The sequence below is a fragment of the Camellia sinensis genome, chromosome 4 (genome assembly GCF_055761805.1).
Source record: "Camellia sinensis isolate YWXY chromosome 4, ASM5576180v1, whole genome shotgun sequence".
Taxonomy (NCBI): Eukaryota; Viridiplantae; Streptophyta; class Magnoliopsida; order Ericales; family Theaceae; genus Camellia; species Camellia sinensis.
In genome coordinates, this window is record NC_138964.1 from 95,244,913 (window position 1) to 95,256,485 (window position 11,573).

Sequence of the window (11,573 nt, forward strand, 5' to 3'; positions counted from 1 at the left end):
TGCTAATTAGTAGTTATTTTTGGTTAATTAGAGAGTAGTTTTACATGTTCATGTTGAAGAAGGGAAAATGCCCTAATTTAATATTATTAGCTTAATGAATTAGAAAAGGGTAAAATTGAATAATGGTTATGCTTTATTAATATGGCTAGTGTAAGTGTGTAAATTGCTAAAGTGGAGAGTTAACCATGATGATGGGACTAATTAGGATTGATTATGTCGAGTGGAATTAGGTTGTGGCTTTGACATCATGGATGTGGATTTTAATGAAATGTAGAAATTGGTTTGGAAAGAAAATGAAATTATAATCATTTGTAAATTAAGAATGAACTTGACTTTGGATTATTGTTTCACGTGTATTTAATATATATGTTTAAAGGTTTTGTCCTTGGTCATCGGTGGAAGATGACATTGTGATGTTGAACAGATTATGTATATGTAGTACACTCAGGTTATTTATGTTGGGTATATTATGATGGCCGGAACTATACATGTGCTGAGAATGAGATGTGGCATTACCTTCCAGCTAGCGCGTAGAGAAATTGGTTGTGCTTAGAATATGAGTTACCAGTACCTTGCAACTAGCACCTAGAGAACTTGGTAGAGGTACCATTTCCTTCCAGCAGGTGTCTAGTGAATTGGCAAACGTACCATTACCTTCCAATGGGTGTCTGGTAAATTGGTAGAGGTCTCATTCCCTTCCAGCTTGTGATTGGTAAATTGGCTTGTGTTATGGAAAGGCGTATCCTTAGCTTACCATGCTTAACGAAGGTAGAGCAAAGTTTGGTTTATCATTATTGTCCTAGTGTATCTATGTAGCTCATGTGTTATGATGGTTATGGTTCAGGATGACTGAGTTGTCTTATATGCTTAGTAAGCAGTTGTTGGATGTTTGTTGTTTTCATTTTTTGTATTGGATGTTATGTACACATGTGAGCGTACCAAATAAACTATTGAAAGTATCTTTTTAACTTCGGATTTAAGGCCCAGAAAGGAGATGAACGTGTTCGAAATGGACGTAGGTTACTGTCTTGACCCGAACCCGCCCCTATGGGTTAAGGACATAACCGGCCAGTAAACAGGGGATTACCTACAGCCTCAAACCAAACAAGACATAGCTCATCAGAGTAAATGGGCCAAACGGAAGCAAATTTAAAACTTTTGTCCATAGAGCTGTGCTTACATAGAACATCATAATAGTCCATATATATATATACCTGTTAATAACTCACATCAGAGGGATAATAACACAAAGTTCTGTACATACACAGGATCACTCAGGTCTTAGTCAGCCTAGCCAAAACTTATATACAAAGGTAATCCAATGTTTTCGCCAACATAACGAACTATATCAAAAGAACAAAAGAGGCGAAGACAAGTCTCGTGCGTGAGACGCTTGGGTTGACTCTTCAAAACCTTGACTGTTTCTCACATATTTCACCGAGGCTGGGTTTGGACGTCCCTTGGCTCACCTACATAGACATGAATAAGCGTGAGCGAAAGCCCAGTGAATAATATCAAATAAGGAAGATACATGAACAATCTTTGAAACAGTTACATCAGACGGCCTTGGGCCCAATTCATGTTTCTATTTAATGTATCAATTGACTAAAGTTCTAGACATATCAAACGGCCTCGGGCCCAATTAACTCATACCCGACGGCCTTTGGCCCATCCATTCATGTCTAACGGCCTTTTGGCCCAATCAATCAGATCCGACGGCCTTCGCCCAATCGTTCATATCTGACGGCCTTTGGCCCACTCATTCTGTAAGGACCCCAAAATGCATATAAGAAATCATTGGCATTTAACTATGAGATGAGGTATTTGAATTTAATTATATCTTTTGGAATTGAAGCATTATCTATTGAGTTACGGATTTAAAATTGAAATTACAGACCTATATGGGTACAGAAATCAAAATTGAGTACTTGGATATGTTAATGGGAATTTTTGGAACTATTTGGGACAATTAATTGGAAATCTAATTTGTCTGATTCGTTAATGCACGTTTGGGTAGTTAACTTTATATTGCAAATTGAAGGCATTAGAGGCTTCAGAAACCAGAACAGGGGACATATTTATGATCCTCATAATTTTTAGAGTTATCTGGGAAGTTTAATTGAAATTTGATTTCGTACGAATCGTAAGGCCACGTTTGGCTCTCTCTATTGTGTTATGTTGGTGTGTATGTGTATACTTATATTATGGGTGCCTTATGAGTGGATGGACTCATCTCTTAGAATAAAAAAAATATCTAGAGGAAAGGGGGAGCCACGTGAGAGAGGGAGAGATAGAGAACTCAAGGAAAAGAAGGAAGGAAGAGCTTGAGAATGAAGAGGAAAGATGGGAAAATTGATGGAATTACTTCAAGAGATTGGCTCTAGGTATGTGAAATCAACTTAACCCCTTAAGATTGATCTATTACTAGTTTAAATTCATGAACTCAAATGAAGAGAAACCACCTAATTGAGTTTTGGTTGATAGATATAAGTTTAGATAAACTCTTTTCATGAATTGAACCTTGATTCCTTAAGAGTTGGTTAATTGAAGAATTAAAGTCATTATATTTGTTTATTTTGAGGTTATGATGTTTGATGGAGAATAATAATGTGAAATTGGTCATGTATTAAAGGGTTTTGAGCTTTGATTTACATGTAATTAAGGTTTGATTTTGAAAATGAGAAGTCCCAAATTTTCTGCCATTTTCGGACAGCAATCTGCCCAGAGCCGCACGTGCGGCCCTGTTTCCCGCACGTGCGGGAGACAGCTTTGTCCAGCCATCTTTGAATGAGCATATCTTTTGCCTCGGGGCTCCGTTTTGAGTGATTCTTGAGCCTAAAATCAAGCCCCGGAAGTCTAGTTTCCAATGGAAGGGGTCTCACTCCCAAATTCTAAATACAAAAATAGTTATGCCCAAATTAGTGATGACTGTTCACTTTCTGTCAACTAATTTTATACCATTTCTTCACCTAAACCATTTTCCATTGATTTCTCCTGTTTCTGTGACATGGAGTATAACTTATTAAGAAATAATGAGCTTGGTACCACCATGGCTAATTAAGTGAATGATCAAAGAGAACAAGTAAATGATCGAGTATAATCTCATATTATGTGTTGTGCACTGTACTTGTAGGTCGAGACGAGAACATCGTCCTATTACCACCGGGAACTGATCACTGTGAGTAGTAGTTCTGCAATCGTACGTTTATTTACCGTAAATAATTCTTATTGTTAACGCATTGTTCTTTGTAAGCATTTATGTTGTTTAGGGATCGATGAGAACATTGAAAGATTATGTGCACTTCGGTATGACGCTGAAACTACTCTACATTTTGATTATGGTTAATGGTTATCCTTAATGTATAATAACCTGTAAATTACCTATAACTCCGCACAAGAATTATTAATATTATGCAACTGGTTGGCAAGAAGGGATTATGAATATAAATCCAGCTTAATGGGAACATGACATTTTGAACGTCCTATCCTGGCCTCCTACAGCCTTATTTAGTTCGATACATGTTTTATGACATAGACATCTGCCTAAAATGGATTAATGAAATGAAAATCGAACAGAACCATGGGTTTCCTCATATGTCAAAGAATTGAATATCAATAACATTGTTATATGACTCACGTTATGGTGCGACTTGTTCTATCCCCACGAATAGTACTGTAACGACACATGTGTTTCTGTAAATAATTATTATTAATACTTTGTTATATGTAAGATGACTATGGCTACATGTAATGAATCATAAAGGGAAATTTATGTGCACCATTGTGAACGGTATTTGTATGAACCTGGCATTATTATGTTATGTTTATTCACTTCGTTTATGCTATGACATAATATGAATTGTTCAGTCTTCAAGAACTATTGATTCCTAGTACGAAACTAAGTGCTGCAATGCGAACCACCTCTTGAGTCCATACCTACAAGAGCTGGGCTTAAAGCCAATTTGGTCCCTTTATGGGTCACCCGGTTATGTGAAATTACGAAAGATATGAAAGGAATAACTTGTGAACTTATGAAAGATATAATTTGTGAAGATATGAAAGGAATAACTTGTGAACTTATGAAAGATATAATTTGTGAAGATATGAAAGGAATAACTTGTGAACTTATGAAAGATATAAATTGTGAAGATATGAAAGGTATAATTTGTGAACTTATGAGGCCGAGGGCCACTTTGTGAATTTGTGAACTTATGAGGCCGAGGGCCACTTTGTGAATTTGTGAACTTATGAGGCCGAGGGCCACTTTGTGAATTTGTGAACTTATGAGGCCGAGGGCCACATTGTGAATTTGTGAACTTATGAGGCCAAGGGCCACTTTGTGAATTTGTGAACTTATGAGGCCGAGGGCCAACTTGTGAATTCTGAAATTATGAGGCCGAGGGCCAACTTGTGTAGTATGAATCTGTAACTTGTGAAACTATGAATCACAAAGGCCGAGGGCCAATTTGTGAAGTTATGCATCTAAGTTAAGCCAAGGGCTAATTTGTGAATGTGTGAACCCATCAGGCCAAGGGCCAACCTATGAAGTTATGAACCGACAAGACTGTCCTAAAATGTGTACAGAATCAGACTAACCACAGGATTTTTGCATTTACTTATCTAATTAGAGAAATGTGTACATTGTAAGTAAATTAAGTTAATCTTTAAATTGTTTATGTACTACTGTTCACTGAGCTTGACTCACTTTGTCTTATGTCTGTTTCTGTAGGCACTCCACCTGGAGGTCAGTTTTAACCCATGGCATCCGTGCCTCTTTTGTCAACCTCAGAGTATCCAGGCACTTAAGTGAAGGCAGCCCTTTTGCTAAACTTTTGATTTTACACTCTGATTGTTTGCTTAAGGTTGATGTATATATAATTCCTTTGCCTATCCATGTTGTTTTACGCCCAATTCTAAGGGCTGGGTCTGTATATATATATATGTACATAGCTAACTCTCTGGTGCACGTCACTGTATGTTTGTTTGCCTTATGTTCTGTCTGTGATCCTGGCATGATAGTGGTCGCTCAATGGATGCAGTTCTTTTATTTATGTTAATTTATATTGGTAAATGCTTCCGTTCAGGCCCCATATGATATGTATACCAAGTTATGCGTCCGTTTCTGTGTAGGTCATGCCCAAACTTTTAGGGGCAAGTTTAGGGCGTGACAAGTGGTATCAGAGCACGAGTTGCTATCTCACACACGAATCCATTGGGCTTAGGATGTCTAGAAAAGACTTAGGTATCATGCATGACATCCTTACTGCATATGAAAAGATGGATAGCAACGTTAAGTGTATCTGGTAACGCTAATGATCATGATCCATGTCTATTGTATTTTCTTTGTGTATATGGCGATTGGTTGTGATGCAGAATATGGTAAGTATAAAGACGGAAGATCTGGAAGGTTCGACCCCCGCACGATTAGACAAAATGGAAAGGAAAATTATGGGATTAAATTAACAAAGTTGCGCAGCGGAAGCGCAGTGAGGGTTCGAACTCATCGGTAAGATAATTTATATGCCAATGTGTGACATCTGTTGTTATTTTGGGTTGGTAATTACCCGTAAGAAACGATAATAACGTGATTGTGCTTCCTAACATCTGTTTAGATGGAGTGATTAAACTCTAAGTATGGAATATTTCTAAGATCAAAGAAAACGATATATGTGATCCTCTAACCTTTATGCTATAGTTATGTCTTCCTTGCCAAAATAATGTCTAGATCTTTGATTTTGAGAGGTTACTGTATTTGAATATTTGATAAGATGTGTTTTGCAGAATAAGTGAAATCATGTTGAGTATGATTGGCTGTAAGAAGAAGTTATGCATATTGAGCTTGAAACAACATGTAAAAAAAAAAAAAAAAAAAAAAAAATGTGATTTTGTGAACTGAGGAAATTATTGACGATTTCTGCTGGGGAACCAAGAGGATTATTGATGATGTCGAATGAGTTTTGTTTATGGGTTAACGGGATTTGTTGATGGAAATCTGTAATCTGTTTTGTTTATGAGTGGTCTGTAATCTATAATCAGGATATTTTATAAGGAATGGTTAAATGACATGAAGGACCTTATCCAGGTTATGTGCTTGTCCACATGATACTTGTAAGAAAATGGGTAGTTATTGACTACTTTGAGATCAATTAAATAAATAGGGATATGATATTTTCCCATAAGAACAAAAACCCTGCCTACGGGTATTAATGACTTAAGATTGAGAAGTCATTTCTATGATATATTTCTGTGTAAACATGCAAATGTTAGATATTGCAAATTGTCAAATTAAGGGTGAAATATTTGTATGCGAATTAATTCAAGGCTTGTTCCTTTAATGTGATCTGCAAATGAGTGATCATTGGAATGGAACTTATGTGATCTGTGTTATTTAGAGGTGTCACACTACCAATTACGTTCGGTACTTCTGACATAGATGAATAATGTGTTATCCTGTGTGAGTTGACTATAGACCTGAGTAAGTAATGTCTTTGTAAAAGATACTTTTGTATAAAGGATTTTGAAAATGACTATGTTATACGATGTTTATGAAATTTATATTTTGGGTTATGAAATGTTTTATATGATGTATTTTCTGAAATGATAAAGAATGCTAAGAACTTCTACCATGTGTATGATATGATAAGCTTTCCGAATAATTTCTTCAAGATGACTAAGTATGTTACGAAACTCCGAATGTTCAGGATGTGACAAGTTTCCTGAAAGAGATATTTTGCTATACATGAATGAGTTTTCCATTTGATAATTCAGTGTAGCATGCTTGATGAATGCTCTGTGTTGAACTTGAAGTCATTCTGTCTTATCTATTATAAGTTGGATCAAAGATTGTTCTGCCAAAGTTTAAATAAGTTTAATGCTATTGGGAATTATTCCATCATCTAATAATCTTTGAAAGGTCTGATAAGTTTCTGGGTAATGTCTCTGAACAACGTATTTTATGTAATTATGAAAGGTTTGATGAACTTTATGTATTACATATTTTTGGAAATGTTTTGTTCATGATAAGAACATTTTACTAAATATGGAACAAGAATATAATAGCTTTATGGTAAATGTATTATGTGTTTGATGTCATGATGTTGACTTTAAGATTTTCCAAGCAAACATGGATTTTAAATGATTTTACCTTATTGTAATTCGGGAATTGTGATCATTAAGGTTGGATACGTATTTGGTTTTACTGATAATTTACTCTGAACATGTAATTCCTTGATATGGGATTTGCGTTGTCATTTGGAGTCTGTTAGAAATCTGATTTGAACTGATAAGTCTAACTCTGAGAGTAAGCAAGGAGCCACAAAGTCATTGATCTAGAACTTATTTGTTATTCTGGGTTTAATTGTTGTAAGATGCATGTGCCTTTGAAACATGATTATCTAGTAAACATTTCCTTAACCTTCGAGGGAGTACGAGTTGGGGTTGTTTGTGAACCTAAAAAGTTTGAACTATGTATGACAGCTCATGAGTCTCATGTAATCGAATACTTGAGTGAATCCATTTCTGAATGTCCTTAAGTTGTTATAGTGTCTGGAAGGTATGGCCTTTGAATCAATAACTTGAAATGTACCAGGATTGTGAATGATGAGACGATGCTTTGATGTTATTAAGTATTATTATCAATTGGGTTACCAATTAGTCAGTAAAGATGAATTACGTGTAGTTTTGGGAGAAAACTCCATTGAAATTGACTGTATAGGATTGTGAATGGCTAAATAATTGAGAAATATTATATGTCTAGGACAGAACTAGACTTATGACAAGGTGAATCAAGTTTGGAGGACCAAACTTCTTAAGGTGGGGAGAATGTAAGGACCCCAAAATGCATATAAGAAATCATTGGCATTTAACTATGAGATGAGGTATTTGAATTTAATTATATCTTTTGGAATTGAAGCATTATCTATTGAGTTACGGATTTAAAATTGAAATTACCGACCTATATGGGTACAGAAATCAAAATTGAGTACTTGGATATGTTAATGGGAATTTTTGGAACTATTTGGGACAATTAATTGGAAATCTAATTTGTCTGATTCGTTAATGCACGTTTGGGTAGTTAACTTTATATTGCAAATTGAAGGCATTAGAGGCTTCAGAAACCAGAACAGGGGACATATTTATGATCCTCATAATTTTTAGAGTTATCTGGGAAGTTTAATTGAAATTTGATTTCGTACGAATCGTAAGGCCACGTTTGGCTCTCTCTATTGTGTTATGTTGGTGTGTATGTGTATACTTATATTATGGGTGCCTTATGAGTGGATGGACTCATCTCTTAGAATAAAAAAAATATCTAGAGGAAAGGGGGAGCCACGTGAGAGAGGGAGAGATAGAGAACTCAAGGAGAAGAAGGAAGGAAGAGCTTGAGAATGAAGAGGAAAGATGGGAAAATTGATGGAATTACTTCAAGAGATTGGCTCTAGGTATGTGAAATCAACTTAACCCCTTAAGATTGATCTATTACTAGTTTAAATTCATGAACTCAAATGAAGAGAAACCACCTAATTGAGTTTTGGTTGATAGATATAAGTTTAGATAAACTCTTTTCATGAATTGAACCTTGATTCCTTAAGAGTTGGTTAATTGAAGAATTAAAGTCATTATATTTGTTTATTTTGAGGTTATGATGTTTGATGGAGAATAATAATGTGAAATTGGTCATGTATTAAAGGGTTTTGGGCTTTGATTTACATGTAATTAAGGTTTGCTTTTGAAAATGAGAAGTCCCAAATTTTCTGCCATTTTCGGACAGCAATCTGCCCAGAGCCGCACGTGCGGCCCTGTTTCCCGCACGTGCGGGAGACAGCTTTGTCCAGCCATCTTTGAATGAGCATATCTTTTGCCTCGGGGCTCCGTTTTGAGTGATTCTTGAGCCTAAAATCAAGCCCCGGAAGTCTAGTTTCCAATGGAAGTGGTCTCACTCCCAAATTCTAAATACAAAAATAGTTATGCCCAAATTAGTGATGACTGTTCACTTTCTGTCAACTAATTTTATACCATTTCTTCACCTAAACCATTTTCCATTGATTTCTCCTGTTTCTGTGACATGGAGTATAACTTATTAAGAAATAATGAGCTTGGTACCACCATGGCTAATTAAGTGAATGATCAAAGAGAACAAGTAAATGATCGAGTATAATCTCATATTATGTGTTGTGCACTGTACTTGTAGGTCGAGACGAGAACATCGTCCTATTACCACCGGGAACTGATCACTGTGAGTAGTAGTTCTGCAATCGTACGTTTATTTACCGTAAATAATTCTTATTGTTGACGCATTGTTCTTTGTAAGCATTTATGTTGTTTAGGGATCGATGAGAACATTGAAAGATTATGTGCACTTCGGTATGACGCTGAAACTACTCTACATTTTGATTATGGTTAATGGTTATCCTTAATGTATAATAACCTGTAAATTACCTATAACTCCGCACAAGAATTATTAATATTATGCAACTGGTTGGCAAGAAGGGATTATGAATATAAATCCCGCTTAATGGGAACATGACATTTTGAACGTCCTATCCTGGACTCCTACAGCCTTATTTAGTTCGATACATGTTTTATGACATAGACATCTGCCTAAAATGGATTAACGAAATGAAAATCGAACAGAACCATGGGTTTCCTCATATGTCAAAGAATTGAATATCAATAACATTGTTATATGACTCACGTTATGGTGCGACTTGTTCTATCCCCACGAATAGTACTGTAACGACACATGTGTTTCTGTAAATAATTATTATTAATACTTTGTTATATGTAAGATGACTATGGCTACATGTAATGAATCATAAAGGGAAATTTATGTGCACCATTGTGAACGGTATTTGTATGAACCTGGCATTATTATGTTATGTTTATTCACTTCGTTTATGCTATGACATAATATGAATTGTTCAGTCTTCAAGAACTATTGATTCCTAGTACGAAACTAAGTGCTGCAATGCGAACCACCTCTTGAGTCCATACCTACAAGAGCTGGGCTTAAAGCCAATTTGGTCCCTTTATGGGTCACCACCCGGTTATGTGAAATTACGAAAGATATGAAAGGAATAACTTGTGAACTTATGAAAGATATAATTTGTGAAGATATGAAAGGAATAACTTGTGAACTTATGAAAGATATAATTTGTGAAGATATGAAAGGAATAACTTGTGAACTTATGAAAGATATAAATTGTGAAGATATGAAAGGTATAATTTGTGAACTTATGAGGCCGAGGGCCACTTTGTGAATTTGTGAACTTATGAGGCCGAGGGCCACTTTGTGAATTTGTGAACTTATGAGGCCGAGGGCCACTTTGTGAATTTGTGAACTTATGAGGCCGAGGGCCACTTTGTGAATTTGTGAACTTATGAGGCCAAGGGCCACTTTGTGAATTTGTGAACTTATGAGGCCGAGGGCCAACTTGTGAATTCTGAAATTATGAGGCCGAGGGCCAACTTGTGTAGTATGAATCTGTAACTTGTGAAACTATGAATCACAAAGGCCGAGGGCCAATTTGTGAAGTTATGCATCTAAGTTAAGCCAAGGGCTAATTTGTGAATGTGTGAACCCATCAGGCCAAGGGCCAACCTATGAAGTTATGAACCGACAAGACTGTCCTAAAATGTGTACAGAATCAGACTAACCACAGGATTTTTTGCATTTACTTATCTAATTAGAGAAATGTGTACATTGTAAGTAAATTAAGTTAATCTTTAAATTGTTTATGTACTACTGTTCACTGAGCTTGACTCACTTTGTCTTATGTCTGTTTCTGTAGGCACTCCACCTGGAGGTCAGTTTTAACCCATGGCATCCGTGCCTCTTTTTTCAACCTCAGAGTATCCAGGCACTTAAGTGAAGGCAGCCCTTTTGCTAAACTTTTGATTTTACACTCTGATTGTTTGCTTAAGGTTGATGTATATATAATTCCTTTGCCTATCCATGTTGTTTTACGCCCAATTCTAAGGGCTGGGTCTGTATATATATATATGTACATAGCTAACTCTTTGGTGCACGTCACTGTATGTTTGTTTGCCTTATGTTCTGTCTGTGATCCTGGCATGATAGTGGTCGCTCAATGGATGCAGTTCTTTTATTTATGTTAATTTATATTGGTAAATGCTTCCGTTCAAGCCCCATATGATATGTATACCAGGTTATGCGTCCGTTTTTGTGTAGGTCATGCCCAAACTTTTAGGGGCAAGTTTAGGGCGTGACACATTCATACCAAACTATCATTCATGTCAGACTATCATTCGTGTCAGACTATAATTCATGTCAGACTAACATTCCTGTCAGACGGCCTTTGGCCCAATCATTGATAAGTCAGACTATCATTCGTGTCAGACTATCATTCGTGTCAGACAACCTTTGGTCCAATCATTCATAAGTCAGACTATCATTCATGTCAGGCAGCCTTTGGCCCAGTCATTCATGTGTCACACTATCATTCAGGTCGGACTATTATTCGTGTCAGACGGCTTTTGGCCCAATCATTCATGTCAAACGGCCTTTAGCCCAGTCAATTGTATCCAACGGCCTTTAGCCAATTCACATGGCA

The 11,573-nt window shown here is 36.2% G+C and overlaps 1 long non-coding RNA gene across 6 annotated transcripts; it reads left to right on the forward strand.

The window, feature by feature from the left end:
• The first annotated feature begins 2,307 nt into the window (after positions 1 to 2,307).
• LOC145824732 (uncharacterized) lies at positions 2,308 to 11,010 on the forward strand. 6 transcript variants are annotated; one of them, XR_014366750.1, is made up of 6 exons: positions 2,308 to 2,384; positions 3,134 to 3,306; positions 4,730 to 5,506; positions 9,191 to 9,235; positions 9,311 to 9,363; positions 10,791 to 11,010. It is a non-coding gene; the product is annotated as an uncharacterized LOC145824732 (long non-coding RNA). The 6 variants fall into 6 exon arrangements; XR_014366751.1 differs by having other exon boundaries at positions 9,327 to 9,363; positions 10,791 to 10,805; XR_014366749.1 differs by lacking the exon at positions 9,311 to 9,363.
• The last annotated feature ends 563 nt before the right edge of the window (positions 11,011 to 11,573 follow it).